At 39.7% G+C, this 16,673-nt stretch overlaps 1 protein-coding gene across 1 annotated transcript in view; it reads left to right on the forward strand.

The window, feature by feature from the left end:
• The first annotated feature begins 363 nt into the window (after positions 1-363).
• The window catches only part of LOC142389839 (metabotropic glutamate receptor 4-like), a 204,368-nt gene continuing 188,058 nt past the window's right edge, over positions 364-16,673 (forward strand). The window contains exon 1 of the mRNA XM_075474992.1: positions 364-781. The gene's annotated coding sequence lies outside the window, so the exon portion shown is untranslated. The remainder of the gene's footprint in view (positions 782-16,673) is intronic.

Below are 16,673 nucleotides of genomic sequence, written 5' to 3' on the forward strand. Positions count from 1 at the left end.
TGAGAACTGACAAAACTCTTGGAATGGTTTGTCATTTGCTTAAAAAGCATTTTCACCATCACACCAGCGCTGTCTTATAAACTGGAATCCCCATCTATCCTAAGTCCACTTAAAGCCTCATAGACTCAACTTATTAATTAATTTATTTCTAATGCAGATGTTTTAACGTATCTCATTGAGAAACGATTTTACGCAGTCACTGTACCCCTCTTTTTCTTTTTACTACCAGTCAGTGCGAGACAAAGCCCGCCTTTGGTGAGGATCTAACGTGTTGAGCCATAAAAAAAAAAGGAGGGATCATTTTCACTCTTGAGCGGAAGGAGGGAAAATTCGTGAGCAGAAGAAGCTGGTGAGGAAGAAAAGTAGGAAATCTCCGCAAACCCCGGAGTGTCATTCAGCACTACTCTCTGCTGGACAGCGTCTGCGCGGCGCAGTTGGTCGAGAATCAGGAGATCTGGTTGAAGATCAAGTCTCGGAGTAACGCTGCGTCTGCGCCGGACACTTTATTCCCCCAACGCACAACTAACAATTCATCTTAGCCTTTTCACCTCCCACCTCTGTCCTACTCTTCTTCATTTTTTCCAGTCTTTTTTTTTGTGTGTGTGTTTGTGTGGCGGGTTTGGCGAGCCGCGTTCAAACAGCACGGGAGTCCAGAGCTGAGTGGAGCTGGCACAGCCAAACGAAGACGCAGGAGGAAGAAACCAAACAGAACGTCTTCACATATTGCAGAACTTCTTATTTTTCACCACTTTAGGCTCACTTGTATCGAGACGATTTAAAGGTAAGCGAGTTTTTTTTTCTTTTCCACTGTTACACTTGCATCAGCGAGGTCTGGGGGAGGTTTGACAGTCGTGCACCACGGAGTTACGCAGCTGTGTTGTGGCTTTTGTCTGTTAGTGTCTGCTGCACAAATGGACAGTCTGTCAAAGCACTTGAGGGTACATTGGTGTGTTTTATTTGCATGAAAACCTCACATTAGTGAAACGCACCATTAATTAAGGTCCTCCTTTTCCTCTCGTCTTTGTTTGATTGCTTCAATCGCAAACAGTGACTTTATAAACCATTTTCTTGTGAGTCAATCCATATTCATATCTATGTAATAAATGTGTGTGTGTGTGCGTGCATTTTTCATTTTATTTTTTTTTACCTCGGAGGGCTGTGGTTCTCCACTAATCACGCTCAACAGATGAATCACCTTTGCTGAAAGGCTTCTGAGCGAAGGAGGTTGATGTTCCTCATGGGACTGATTTGGGGTCTTGAAAGGACAATGAACCCCTTCATCAGCCGGAGCCCCCTCAGTGAGCGCCTCTATTCTTTCCTTTACTTGGCTTTCTACGGTTCCTCACACATTTCATCTCTCGGTTTAATCTCTGAACACACAAAGTAAAGCAATTCAGTGGATGCCATTCACTCTGTGCTCTCAGCGGGTTGTTGGTGGGATTCGGCGGCAATCCATGTTTGCATTTTATCATTTTCAAATGAGACGTGATGTCCTGGTGGGCTGGTACGGCTTGCTGACGCCTCAGTTGATTATCTGTCAGTGAATGCATTAATTGCTACTCACGTTTTTGCTGCTTGCAGGGTGCGACACGAGATGCTTGTTCCACTATGTTGAAATACTCAAAGAATATACTTATTTGCCAGTGGCATGTTTCAATTCATGTGGAAAGATGTGCTGATTCCCTCACGATTTATAAGTAAAGAAAGGAACAAAAATCTATTTACACACATGGTTTTGTTCTGATACACCATCATATTGTTTGGTGCAAATAGATTTTCTTTATTTCCACTTTTTTTTTCTTGTTGAATTCATGCCTGTGTTTTGCTGCAGTTTTTTTTTTATAGGTTCCACTCTAAATCTCTTGAGTCCAACATCCACATCTACTTCAGATGCCTCTCTGATGGGTTTCAATTAGCGACAATGGTTTAATTTGAGGTGACAGGCCTCCTCCTCAAATCCACAAAAAATTTGGCTGATTTTGTTACAAAATGGCACCACCAACAGAAAGGACTTTTATGTTTTTACACTGTTGCTCTTTAAAGACAAACCACATTCTCACTAAACAGCTCTAGAAAGCAAGTTTCAACAAGCAATTCAAATTTAGATGAATCTTTTTCAATTTTTTCTCTTAAAGCCATCAATCTTGAAACCAATTGCTGCAAAAAAAAACATTCCCTGTCTTTCTACATCAGTGTATCTTTCATTTATTCCATTTAGAAAATAAAACAAAAAAACAATTGCCATAAATTCATTCTCCCAGTTATAAATAACAGACTGCACTAGCTCTCCACCCAGTCTGCGCGCTTTGAGTAATATCACACTGCCTGGAGTGTAAATCTCCATCAGCAGTCACAGTACATGTGCAGTCGTGAATATTTGGGAAAATAAAATTTTATTCTCCTCCTTCGCAGTCCTTTATTATGCTCCACTCTGAACAAATCAATTCTGGTATGAAGCCAGGTGGATTTCAGATTTCTTATTATATTAGCAATAATGAAAAGGATCAGTTTCTAGCTAGCATTGTGCCTGAGATGTTTGTCCAAAAGCACTTCTTTGTTGCTAACCCAAAACCAAGATAAGTCATGCTCCTCTCACTTTGATCTGACTGGTGATAATCTCCTTTGTTTTTTTCTTAATTTCATGTTTTATCCTGGTCATATTCATCAGAACAGGTTTACACCTAATAATGCGGCTCTTCTTAGGGTTCTTCCTCTATTTCTAACTCTTCTGCAGTTGTTACTTGTGTGCACTGCCTTTCAAGACAACTCTAACACTGCTTTTGAGATGGAAAATATACAGCTATCACAACCCTCTAGTAATTTCCCAAAAGACATGAAGTGCGCAGTTGTAGAGATGACCTTTTTTGGATCCTTCATGAGCTGTGTTCTCTGTATGGAGCTGTGCACCATCCACTACAACATTTACCAAATAAAGGTTGGTGTTTGGTTTCGGTTATTGGGGTTACGGTTCACGCCATAGTTCGAGTAAGGGGCTTCCACCTGAAGGTGGGATTTGTATGCAATCTGTCAGAATGTGAGGCACCAGAGGCCCTGTTCACAGAGACAACAATTCCTGCAAAATTAACTGTTGAGAGCTTTGGAAAATGTTTTCTATGCGGTCTTCTTTTTGAAGGGGATATTTGGACATTAAAGAGAGTACCGATAATGTTCTCAAAGTTTCTAATGGTGCGAGACAGTGTTGTTGCATTCCCCCTCATTAACAACTTTCTCTTATACACAAAAACACATCATTAAGATTCAAAGCTGGGAGAAGCTCCAACTAACAGATTGACTGGCAGCAAAAAAAGCCTGTTACTTTGAACCTTAACATAAAAATGAGTTTTCTTGTACTGTAATCTGTTTCAGACCTTGTAATGTTCCCCTTATACCCAGAAAATCATCCAGGATAAGTTTACTGTCTCTTCCGCCGTCTTTTGTAATTCATTTTCCATGCTGCTGTGAGTTAGTGTGACATTATAGGAACAGGGCAGGATAAATTATTCTTCTCGTCGGCTTCTTTTCCTTATCCTTTCACACTGGCCTGAAAGTAAGAGCATACGTCAGCGCTGAAATTCACAGTCAGTGGAAAGAGAGCGACAGACGAGAGGAAAGAGGCAGACAGCAGCTTTTCTCAGTTTGCTGGAGGACATTTCAATATCCATTCCTCTGTTGTTCTTCATCACTGACTCATGGTCATGGTGTGTGCACAGTCTGGATCACCTCCTCTGCTTTCCTCTCCTGCTGTCCATCTGTTCATCAGGGGGCCGTCTGTGTGGCTTTGCTGTGCTGACCACAGTCTGATGATCTCAAAAACAACAGCCGATCCATTCCTCACATTCTGAACACAATCCTACTTTCAAAACTGCTGATTCTTCCTCTCTGTGATCCTTTAACAAGCTTTTCCCTTAGTGATTTCTTCCATATGTGACTTCTGGTGGAAAAAGTTACTTTGAGGCTTTGGATGCTAGAACTTCTGATTCTTAGGGTTTTATTTTTTATTTTTTTAAAGTGATATTCTAAAGCCCAAATGCTTCGCTGTTAAACCGTCAGGCTGTAAGTAAACTCACTCATCACCTCATCACAGAGTCAGAGCTGAAATACGCCTACAGGTTGGCTGCCTCCATTAGAGGCCTGTTGACACTAATCAGAGATGACACCCATTAGCTCTCTGGTTAATTGACAGGATTTACTACACAAACAATGAAACAAACAATCCATTTATCCCAGCAGGACCTTTTCTCATAAAGAAGACACGTTTGACAGGATGTTGAATTAATGTTAGTCCTGAGCAAAATTGCACAGCCACATGCTGTCTTTGGCAAAACTGTCTTTAATTCAGATACTATATTACTTTATTCCTTGATTTATTTATAGTAGGCATACAAATGCAGTGTCATTAGAATTAGTGAAACTGCCATGAAATCAAATCTATGGGTCTGTGGTCTTATTTTGTGAAAAATGGAAACAAATTGGAAAAGTCTGTGTTAGGAGGAAGGATGTGGTGGCGCTGCTTAAACGCCACAAACCGTCATCCAGGAGGCCTGCCATCCGGGCAACTGCTTCATTTTGATTTACTTCTCACATTTACTTTCTTTGACCATTTATTTGTTCTTTTCGGTCCCCAAATAACCTCGGATAGAGTTAGGAAAACCTCTTTAAATAGATTTACCACAATGGAGACTGTCCTCTTCCATTGACTGAACCATACCCTTGGGTACGAACAAATGATCGATTTAGTCGTTTTGATTGGAGGACTTGTTGTCTGCTGCATGTTACAAATCTTCTTTCTCTAGCTTAACATCTTGAAAACACTATCATTTGTAGCAAATGATGCTCCAATTCTTGCCCATCTGAAAAGATAAAAATACCTTTGTCACAATTTCACAATTCAAGATGAGAGCAAGCTGTGTAATGTCAGCAATTCTCATGTTCCCATTTTGTGTTCCGTAAAGCACTGCAAACACTCATCTGGGACACCTGAGTTTGACTGTAGTGTAAGACCACTTTTGTTTCAACCTGGACACAGTCGCTTGGAAACACACTGGAACAAAACTTTGTGGTTATGTTTAGAAAAAGATGGTGGTTTGGCAGGAAATACAGCCTTTCCAAACATTGTTTCTCAACTATTTTCACTATGTGGTGAGGTCAAAGAGACAATGGACAATTCTGGCTAAAACATTTTTACAACATACAAATCCTTTGTTTCTAGACAGCTTAAAGCAGTAGTATTACTGCGAAAAAGCTGGTCATAATTCATTTAAATAATAACATGAAAAACAATATGAAGTTACCCTTCAGAGTCAAGCAACTAGGATAAGGAATTGCTCATAATTTGCAATTACTTGATCTTTATTATGAACTTATTTACCACATCAAGTAAGAAAATTATAGTTAATCACTCAGGTTGTTTTAGTCAAACTTTTTAGGTCCAAAAAGAAATAGAAGAATCTCTGACTTGGACAGCACCGCGGCTGCCTTGGTGGTCTTCACCCTGAAAACAAATCAATCCCTTAACATTGAAGATGTCACCTTAGATTTATGTTGCTCCTCCTTGCGTGTCATTTTAGATGTTTACTTGACACATTTGCGTATTTCTGTTGGATCATTGTGTAAATTCATTGCTGAAGCTTTCGGATTGTAGTGCTTTTTGGACAGCCAAAACTCCAAACAAATGATTTTAAACAGCAGTGATGACGGATCAGTTAAAGTTTGAGAAAATTAAAGAAAAGGAAAAAAAACATCATTGCTGTCATACCTATCCACCCGTACCTCCTCCGTCTGTACAACTCGTGCCTTTAAAATAACGCTGCATTATTACCGGCTTTGCCTCAGACAGAGGCCCCTGGAGGCTTTCCCACTTCAATGAAAACATTGTTGTTTTGTGGGAAATGACTGCTGCTGTTGTTTCTCTTGGAAGGACAGTTGCAATTATTGTTTTGTGTATTGTGTGTGTTTTTTTCTCAGTAACAGATGAATCAAATATGTTCTCATGCTTGGATTCACCAGTCAGCATGAATAGACAGTTTATTTGGTAACCTGTTGGGATGGGATGTGAAGAGGCTGACCTGCTATTTTTCAATTGTGGGTTGTTAGAGCTCCCCTGGTTCAAACAGAGTTGATGGCTTTATTTTGTTTTTCTGCTATCTTCACTCCTTTACTCAGCAATTAATATGTTACCATAGCAGCTGCAGTCATGGTGATTTGTTGCCTGTTGCATGTATGTACTGACTCCTCAACCTGTTTATAAATCGTTTTCGTGTGACACGTGACCTAAAATTATCTACACAACTTTTTAATTTATTAATATTTTTCAAATGTTTTGTGAGGTAAGTTATCAGGTATTAGCACATATGGACCCACACATTTTCAGCTTTCAACTTACTTTCTGTTACCAGCCATTTTATGTTCTGAAATAAGAACAACAACCCCCCCCCCACACAAGACTTGTGTTTCATGAAGGGTCTGCATTTTTCATTGAAATTTCAAATGCATGAGTTAAGGCATTTTCCCACTTTCTTTGTCAAAGTTAAGACCTGCCCATTACTCATTAATGTGTATGAGTCTATCTTTGGATCTGAGGACAAGTAGCCCATAAACCCTCAACAACTGCAGTAGAAAATGTTTCCTTTGTGTGATCAAGTTCTTCTTCCCTTGTGTAATTTGACGTGCAAGGGAACAAAGTGATTCGGCTTAAACAGAGAAAAAGTTCCACGGTTTATTTTGACAAGGACAGTTTTTGTTCCAGAAGTGATGGAAAAAACATACAACTTGCTAAAATCCAGTATTCAGTATGAATGCTTTACATACTACCATCGGCCCATAATAGAAAATTGTAGAAAGGAGAGGAAGAAATCATCCTTGCTATCCCCTGTAATGCATGACTTCAGGGCCAGTTTCTTTTAGCTGCAACAGACCACTCCAGATTAGTTCTTGTTCTGCACAGCAACGCCTGGCAAACATCTCTTGCCAGCAGCATTAGGAAGGCTCAGTTGAGTTCCTAAATCCTGCAGTCAACAGCCACCCATCTAACTGTGCACCATTTCAGAGCCTGATTACCATTTGTGTGTCACAGTGACTGGCTCCAGAGGAAGAGCCACACGGAAATATTCAATGACATGTGCATTTAGATGGAGTGAGGGAGCATTCTGCAGGTTTGGTCAGTGTTAAGGATGAGACATGTTGTAATAACAAAGCATTCATCATTTACACTTCAGTGGATTGAAAACAAGTGTAGGTATCACTGATGGCAGACACCGGACATGATTAATTGGAATTCTGTCCTGTGATCAACGATTAAATGGAGCAACACAGGGAGCTCAGAGTAAGTATGAGGTATCACAATATCACTGTGTCTGTGCAAAGTGCACGAACATGTTGACTTTGCAGCAGCATACGCAGTTTACCACAATTTGCTGTTGATTCTGTTGTGCAAATTAGCTCAAGTGAAACACCCAAGCAGTAAAAAAAAAGAAAAATAGCCTAATGTTTTATTCAGAATCTTGTGCAGTCCTTGTCAATAGTTCAGCCGAGCAATCATATTGCACACCTTAACAACATCCACAGAGCTGCATTTAACAACATTAAATTGTAAAGGGAGACTGCCATTAAAGGCTTTAGTTGTCTAGCTGGGTTGTGTTTTCCTCCATAATGGGCATGAAGGGCTACTATGAGCACCGCAAGTCCACTTAATGGTGTGCTGATCTTTTAGAGCCCATTACTCCGAGAATCCTTGTCATTGCCCTTGCCCTTCCTCAATACCACACTTCAGCTCACTGGTAATGAGATGTCTCTATTTACATCAAGTCCTGATTACTAATGCAGAGGCAGCAATAAGGGATATCATGTCTACCACTCCCAGCTTTCAAGTCTGACACCTGTAAGTAGAAAATTATTCACATGCAGATGCACAGAGCTGATCTATTGGGTTGCGGACAAGGCTTCCTCTTTCTCCTTAAACAATGAGAAAAATTAGGAACTAAATATGAAGATATACATTAGCCCCTTTCGGACAGACCGTTCTAAGAAAGTAGTTATCAGAACTACCCTCCTCGAATTTCGTTCTGATAACTATCCTTCCCCAGCGGAACTGTTTCAGTCTGCATTCGCACATGAGTCAGGACCTGATAGGGACTGATGCGCCGCGCGCAGCCGTCTGCTTCAGTGACGTGTTAGCCGTTAGCCGTTTAGCTACATTCAAACACAAAACAAAACGGTAAAAGTAAGGAGAGTAGAAAAAACACCACCAAAAAGCTAATATGGAGAGCGGGGAGGCCACTGTGTTCATGGTCTGCATGATGGTGATATTAATCAATCACATCAGGCGTCTAATATCGAGGCTGGAAAAGCTCACAGAGAGAGTCAGGAGACGATACTTTTTCATTTCATGAAGGAAGAAAGGAGAGCAGAGCACTGCAGACAAATGAGACCAGTGTAAGTTTAACTTATTAAACACCCACCGGTTGTGTCTGTGTCTATGAGGAAACATTTCAGCCGTGATAGCATGACATGGGGCGTAGCTACCGACCACCACACACCTCCGTTAGATTCGTTCTATAAGAACTATGAAAAGACCCGACCTTGGAGAAGGAGCTAAATAGTTATAGGAACTAAGGGAGAAAGCCCCGAGTTCCTGTATGTCCGAACACGGGAGAAAACGGCCCCGCGGATTAAAAGGTTATTAGAACTGCCAAAGGTTCCTACAGTCCGAAAGCGGCTAATGTTCAGTGACAGCTCCTAAGAACAGTACAACGAAATAAGAAATGTCTATAAGTGCTAAATCTTCAACTAAATGGTTTTCCAACATTTTTTGGAGGGTTACACAATTGCTGCCTGTCCACATTAGCTTAATCTATGCAACAATTATTCTACATCTATGCTCGGATTGAATCCAAGAGAGATAACTACGGTAAACAGCAGACTTCAGTGATGACTTTGCTCTCAGCCTACATAAACGTCGCAGGAAAGGATTCTTGCAATGGTGCTGGATTTATTGAATGAGTTAATTAATCATGTCAGACTTAACATGAACAACACAGATTTACTGTCTAGGGAGGTTAGCACAGGGGTCAATACTGACAAACTCGTAGTTATGCAGCAATTCAGCTGAAGTCAAAGATCATGTGGCTTTCAACCGTACTCGCTACCAAGGTAAACCAGAAAATAAGGGAGAAACTTGTTGTAGATGGGAGAAGTTTTCTAAATTACGTGTTTGAAATCTGTAGGTTAGACAAGCCCTCTTGGGGCTGTAATGATTATGAAAGGTGGAAAGGAGAAAAACAGCTGAAATTATTTTCAACAAACTCTGTAAATGAAGGAGGTCAGTGTTATAAAAGCAGCCAGGTCGACATACCAACTTAGTCTCAGTCAGATGTAGCAAACGTAACTTAGAAATAAGTCAATAAAATGAACTGCCAGAAAATGTAATTTAATATTCACAAAACAACTGTTGCATCACATCACATCAATAAGACAAAGTACGCATTTGGAGGGGTTGGGCACCCATCCTCACCACTGGTGTTCTAAAGTAACTTTAATTTGGTATATTTTTTTCAAGTTCAGTTTCTTTATGTTTTCCATCACTATTCCACCACAGTTTTACACATCATGGCTTCTGTTGTAAGAGACACTGTAACAACTTATCCTCTTCCTGGTTTTCTGGCTGCCAAATCTCTCCCTTCGGCTCTACTCACAAAACATGCCAGAAACATGAACCACACGTCCTTCTAAACCGCACTGCTTTGAAAGTAAAAACTACACCCTGTATTCATCAGCAACAAAACTGATTCTTTGTGTGGTGAAATAATCATGAGATTTTTTTGTCCTATGATTATTTCACATTTGGTGTGAGAACAGTCTGCACATACAGTAGAGATCACAATAAACTGAAGAATGGATCTGAAAAAAAAGTCTAACAACTCTGGTCTGTGTTTCCACTCAACACAGTTTTGATTTTTCACCACCCTGCAGGATCCCAAACCTTAAAAATATTTTAATATCGGGCACCTTGAAATGATGTTGCCCTGCTGGTATATGTCATCTGAGAAAACAGAATGCCACGCTGAGTTCTGTTCAAGGCAAGGATAAACTACGTTAAAAATTCTAACTGGGACTAAAATAAATGCATCTTTCTCTCCTTTTCAAGACAGTCCTCATCAAAAAATTCATCAATATATGGCACAGTGTTATAACTACAAGCTGCTTTTGCAAATTAGACCCATAGACAAAGAAGATAATCAGCCTATTTTAGTATATTTCATTATCGATGACAATCTTTAATATGTTTTTAATGTTTGTATATCACCTCAAATATGCAGAAAAATGTCACTTGTTACCAATAATGCGTCGTGTTTAAAGCAAACATGCAGGCTTGTATTATCTACAGATTTACTTTGTGAAACGAGACAGGTGGGGACAGCATCTGCAATGGGCTGTTTGTTGTGAAACATATTTGTTGTTACATGAGAGTCTTCATCTCAGTTACACACCGGGTCCTGTCTTTGTTTGCAGCGGGGCAGTAATGGGGGCACTGTAGACTTTCCTCAGTCAATACAAACACTGTTCCAGACCCCAGCTGCTCCATAACTTGGCAGCGTGAAGCCGAAGCATGCTCACACCAAGCACACAAACACACAAGCATGCACGTGCACGCTGCATTCATGCACGCACAAACAAACAGACAAACTTGCATGCATACACACACACACACACACACACACACACACACACACACACGTATACTGTTACAATGCCTTAGGCCTTAGGCTCTGGATGTCTTACCTATAGAGAAATATTAGTACAGAGCATGGAGTGCATTTGATGTATTGGAGGTTTCCACATGATTTAATACTGCCACCAGTGAGGCTGCAAAGCTTTTTGTGGAATTTGAATCCAGAAGGGAACCTGCTCTGTGATTGAAATCTTTTGATTAGATTTGAAATGAATAAAATAACTGGATAGAACAAGATAACGCACGCTGATCTGCTCTCATAATTGTTATATTTGGACAAGGAATCAAGTAGATTTAGTTTCTGTACAGTGCAATGACGAATCTAATGTCTGCTACCTGCCAGTGTTCCAGTTTGTGAATTGCCATCCTGCTTTTACTTACATTTGTCATTCTGTTTGGACTGTGTTCTTGCCACCACCGTAGCTTTTGGTGAGCACTCAGCATGGTTACACGAACAGTTCCAGCTCGACTGGCTCAGTTAACTGAACCAATGTTCTTGTAACAACTAACTCGATGGGAGCAGAATCGAGTTACTGACTGAAGTAATGAAAATTAGGTATTCAGATGAATGACTTGTTGATGTCTCCACACTAATAAGATTTTGATGAAAGTAATTACTCAATTTCACTTGGAGCTGAAGCGAGTTAAGGTGTTTTAAGTCCTGAGAAGAGAGAACTGTTGCATGCTGTCTTTGTATTTTAAACAAAATACAGAAATATTCATCAGGTATAATAAAGGTCTTAACATCAAAAGTTGCTATAGACACTATAGTCTGTTGTGAGTAATAGGGTAGTGTGCAGCAGTTCTTTCTTCCCTGGCTTTTGGATATTTGCTCCCATATAACTGTCCCTAAGAGACTGAAGGTGCACATGAGCCTCTATCATTAAGATACCAACTTAAACTGTATCCATGGTGGTGCTGACTACAAGAACTTGTAACTAATGGGATTGCGTGAACAAAAGGCCATCTTCCAGGTATACTGTGTGGGAACTCCTAACTGCCTGTCTTTCATCACAGCATATTGCACCCGCAACTACCCATTTAGACTCAAGGCAGGTTTTCTAATGAAATGCTCCATCTCTGTCATCAGACTGCTCTTTTTACGATCTATTACACTTTATACATTCATTGCTCAGTTGCGTTATGTGCTTCTGCTACCCTGCTGCATTGTTTCAATTATGAGGAGGAGGGGAGCCATGGCTTCATCAAGAAGTCATATCATTAGTTTCTATTTTCCAGATTTCTTTTTTTTTCCCAATGGAACTTAGCATTGCTTCCTGTGGAATTTCCCCACCTTGTACAGTCGCCTTCTCTCTGTTCAGACTGAGGTGGTAATGATAGCTGAAGATCAGTGGCTGATGTTTAATGCATGTCCATTGCTCTTTGATGTTAATGTGTTTGCAGGGTTTAGCATCCACCAAGTCCAACAAGCAGCACATGTCCTCTTAAGTTGCTCTCGACATAAATGACCACGGGCTCAGATTCTGGAATAATCTCTACCAGCAGAGTGGCGGGGCTGCATGTAATGGCATAGCTTGGATGTTTACGGGAATTTAGACCTTTGTATTTGCCCTATGGGTACAAAATGAATTACAACTTTCCTACCACATGGATCATCGAATGTCATGTCTCTGGGCAAGCCTCAGCAGGAGAAATATTAAGTTTTAAAGAGGGTAAATCTCCATAAAATGAATGCTATAATAACTACTTTATTTGATATAGTTTTGTACATAGACTGGTGATAAGTGTGTTACTTAAGTACTGCACTTATGTGTAATTTTGAGGTACTTTTATTTCCATTTAATGCTACATTAGACTTGCAAGTCCACTAAATTTCAGAGGAAATCTTTTGCTGCTCTCATTTGACAGCTGTGATCATTTTTCATTTATATTAAGAAATATGAGATAGACTCCTAAAGTGCTTGTTAAGGTGGTAAACCTGTGGTTTTCAGCCATTTGGGCTTGTGATACTTCTCAGTGAAAGAGTGGCAAGAGCTCCTGTCATATTTGTGTTGTGTGCAAAGCAAGAGCAGCTCCACCGAAAAACATCTTTCACCTCTTAACTTCTCTCATGCGTTTATTCAAACAACTATTTGTGCTCCAAAAAGGGTCAATTATACAGCTTATTTCCTTCTTTCTGACTACTCTATTCCTCTAACAATCCTTTGGACCCTTACTGGGCCCTTACTGGTTCACTTCGAACAGCGACAGCAGTAAAATGTTTTGCATGGTCTAATGCATCAAGATTAACAGTTGTATGTATGACCTGCTTTGACTGCAGTTTCTCTTCAGAATTTATACACACAAAAAAAAACGTGAACTTAGGAGCAATCTAAAAAAGTAGTGTGGTCAGGGCAAATTTAGATTTTGGGCAGGATCTTATCTACAGATTAATATTATAAAAGAATTCAAACAAACAGCTATTTTTTAGTCCTTTTCATGGTTAAATGTGCTGCTGATATGTATCGCTATAACATGTGAAAGCCTCCCAAGGGAGCCTTTTCTCTATCGACTGCAGTTGTTAGACTATGAGACTTATGAGACTGTCTATGTCACAATCTTCCACTGCTTCCAGATAACAGGGCCAGCAGACACCCAGCAAAACAAATTAAAGAGCGTTTCGATCAATGTCTAAATGAAGTTAAACTCTCCATATCTGCCCCACAGTCATAGATCATTAAGAAATTTATTGAAAAGAGCTGAAGGCTTTTCTTTTTAAATATTAGTCCAATAAGCTGCTGCACACAGTTCAGCACAGTCTGACAGCAGTCAGGAGGATTAAAGTAGACAGTGGCCTTGTGTTTTATTAAGAGTTCAATATTAATATACGTTCTGATTACGTGGCAAATGAAAAAGATCTGAAATGAAAGACTATTAATCTTTCGGACCAGCAGAAGTAAGTTAATCAGCAGCTATCTAATTTGAATTTTCAGCCTAATTTTTCAAGCAAATATTGAATTTGCTGCTCTTCTTGGATGTTTTGATTCAGCATCTGTAGATGTTAATCTAAAACCCCCCAAAAATGATTCGAAGCCGCTTTGGGTTCTGAGAATTCATGCGTTGAACATTTGTTAAAAAGAAAATGCTCTGCAGATTAGTTGTGGACCCAAACAGCTCCTTTAACACAGAGCGCCGTGTGCTCAAGTTTCGAAGAAAACGGGACACTATTTACACATCAGCCTGTTGTTGAGGCTGCGCTGAATTGTTAATGATAATTGTTTAACAAATCCCATGAATCAAAGCAGAGTTGTCTTTTCCCTCCAGCCTATTGATTGGGATGCTCAGGATCATTAGCGGCTAGTGTAAGACTGATGCAGGTCACCAGCATGAAAACATACAGACTTTCAAAATTCATGTTAGATATGCTATCTGTATGAAGTCAGATATGTTGTTACATCTATGACCTACATTTTACAGTCCCTAGGAACTGCTGTCAGATGACTGATTTCAGCAGTTTCCCATCCTGCTTTTTAGACAAAGACTTCTGTCACATTTTCTTTTGCTTATGATATAAGTCATTCTAACACAATCAGTGGTACTAATGGTTGTCTGTGTAATTAACTAACAGCATCACTTCTAAAAATACGAGGATTTGTTATTGTCGACATATCTACAGTTTTAAACTCTCAGCTGGACAGAATAAGACATCTAAATGTAACATTTTCTGATCTGGGTTGTATTTAAATCCAAACAAGAAAGTAACCCCACTTTCTCCATGTTATCAACCACCCCACACCAATATGCTCAGTGAATATCTCCAACTATCCGATTACATTTTCAGTCTCCGACATACTTTTTGTCATTTTACTGTCTAGAGATCAAGTAGATGTTCAGCTGTACTATAATGAGGCTTACATGAAAGCGATGTTCAATAAAATCTCTTTACAAACTATTTTCATACACTTGCATCTGCCCCCCATTTGCTTGTCGTGCAAAACGTGCCTAATCCCTTTAAAACAAGTTGATAGACTGGTAATATAAATGAGACTGCTCGGCCATCTGAGGATCTGTCTTCATTAGGAGCGAATCTCAAGAGGGTTTCTATTAGCTCACTATCAAGATGGGGGACTGTGAGGAGGAAATTACGCATGTCACAAGACAAAGAGCGGGCATCCAGAGCTCAGCCCAATGGAGGATGAAAAGCCTTAATCAACGACAAGGTCTGCCGGTGACAGGGCACCGTGATTGCCCAATGTGTCACAATGTGGAAGATTATATCCAGACTCTGACAGATTGACACTCCTACTGTGAGTCCCTGGCTGACGAGAGGAAATTGTGGCACTCTTCCTCTGCTCCGCTTTCTCTTTTCTGGCTTTGTTCTTAACTATCAAAGGTTTTCCCCAGATTTGGGTCATTTTTTTTTTTTTTTTGGTGCCTCATCTGCAAGGGTAATGACACTTGCTGTTCTTTGAAAGATAACAGCAGCAGAGCGAGCCCCAGGAGGACCACATGCATATCCTGCCAGCACTGTAAGATAATAAATTACAGTCATAAAAGGAAGTGAAAAGTTCAAAATATCTGAAGATGTTTCCATGCAAAATATTCAATTTAAAGGTTTAAAACCTTCATTGTTGTACTTCTCTTACCTGTTTTCTAGTTACATTACTTTTGTGAACATGTTAGTCTGCAATGATTTAAAGAAACATTTCTGTGCTTTTCAGGCATTCGTAGAGAGTATCTGAATTAGTCATATGCCATTATCACTGAATGCTCTTTAAACAGTGTCTTTGGACTCATCTCCAGCAGCTAAAAATGGTGTCAGAAGAAAAGGAATGGCTTTTTGAAAAGGAAGAATGGGATGTTATTTTTGCCCAAGGCTCTAGAAATTACACGTGTTCCTGAGCTATAGTTGTGCTTTCCATTGTGCAGATAGTTAAGCACTAACATCCATACATGACATCATAGGGGAGAAAATGGTTGGATGGTTGTGTACTATTCATAGTTTGGTGCTCTTACTCCCATTTACTATGCTCCACTATAGTCTTATCCACTGCCAAGGTTGAGGGCCACTTGTTCTTTTGTGATTCTTCTCCTTCATGCGACACTGGCTGATAATTAATATGATTTAATAGCTTGGGTCCTCTGTGGAAACTATGCTAATTAAAAAACAGGGAGACAATATTTTCATCCGGCTATGAAAAGGGTGCTAATTGTTAAAAAAAAAAAAGTCTAAAACTGAGAGTGCTGCCTGAATGCTGTGCCTGCAATAATATTTGCATTAATGTATACAGCTGCTTTAATTAAAGTGTCCTGGAAGCTTCTTGAACATGAAAGAAGTTAAAACCCTGTTTTTCTGTAGAATTTTGTTCATCAATGCACGATGTAGGATTATTTTATTTGTCTAGCGAGGGAAAAAGCACCTGTTGGGACTATTTATCACTTACATAACGAAGTAAGCCACATACATCTAAAGAGCAGAGAACCGAGCTTTCTACTTGCGCACACACTTTACAGCGGTAAGAGCAATTTCTTATTCAAAATTAACATGCACAACTAGTTCCTTGATGATGTCGTAGAAGCTTGATGTTGGCATATGACAGCTTTTGTAGATGCCTACAGGTGCAAAAAGAGTCCTCTTTTAAAAAATGAATATCCAAGCACTGATCAATGTTTTTAAACCAACAATTGGTCTCAAAGGTCTCAATGACTGTGCGGTTTTGTGACACAGTGGCTACATTTACATGCACAGCACTATTCCAGTATCAAGATGTAGATGTTACGGGTAAGCTCTTACTCTGAATAAGAAACTGCCATGTAAACAGTTACTGAGAGTTACTGATGATCTTAAACTGAATAGTATCATATTTGGAGTATAACCAAATCAAGCTTTGTGGAGTAGGCACATGTGCATACCATAATCAGATGATTACATTAAAATAGAGCCTTCACAGCACACACTGTCATTTTGGACTTATTTTCATAAGGATTGCTTGTTTCTGTCGCAAGA

Source organism: Odontesthes bonariensis, chromosome 10 (assembly GCF_027942865.1).
Source record: "Odontesthes bonariensis isolate fOdoBon6 chromosome 10, fOdoBon6.hap1, whole genome shotgun sequence".
In the NCBI taxonomy this organism is placed as follows: Eukaryota; Metazoa; Chordata; class Actinopteri; order Atheriniformes; family Atherinopsidae; genus Odontesthes; species Odontesthes bonariensis.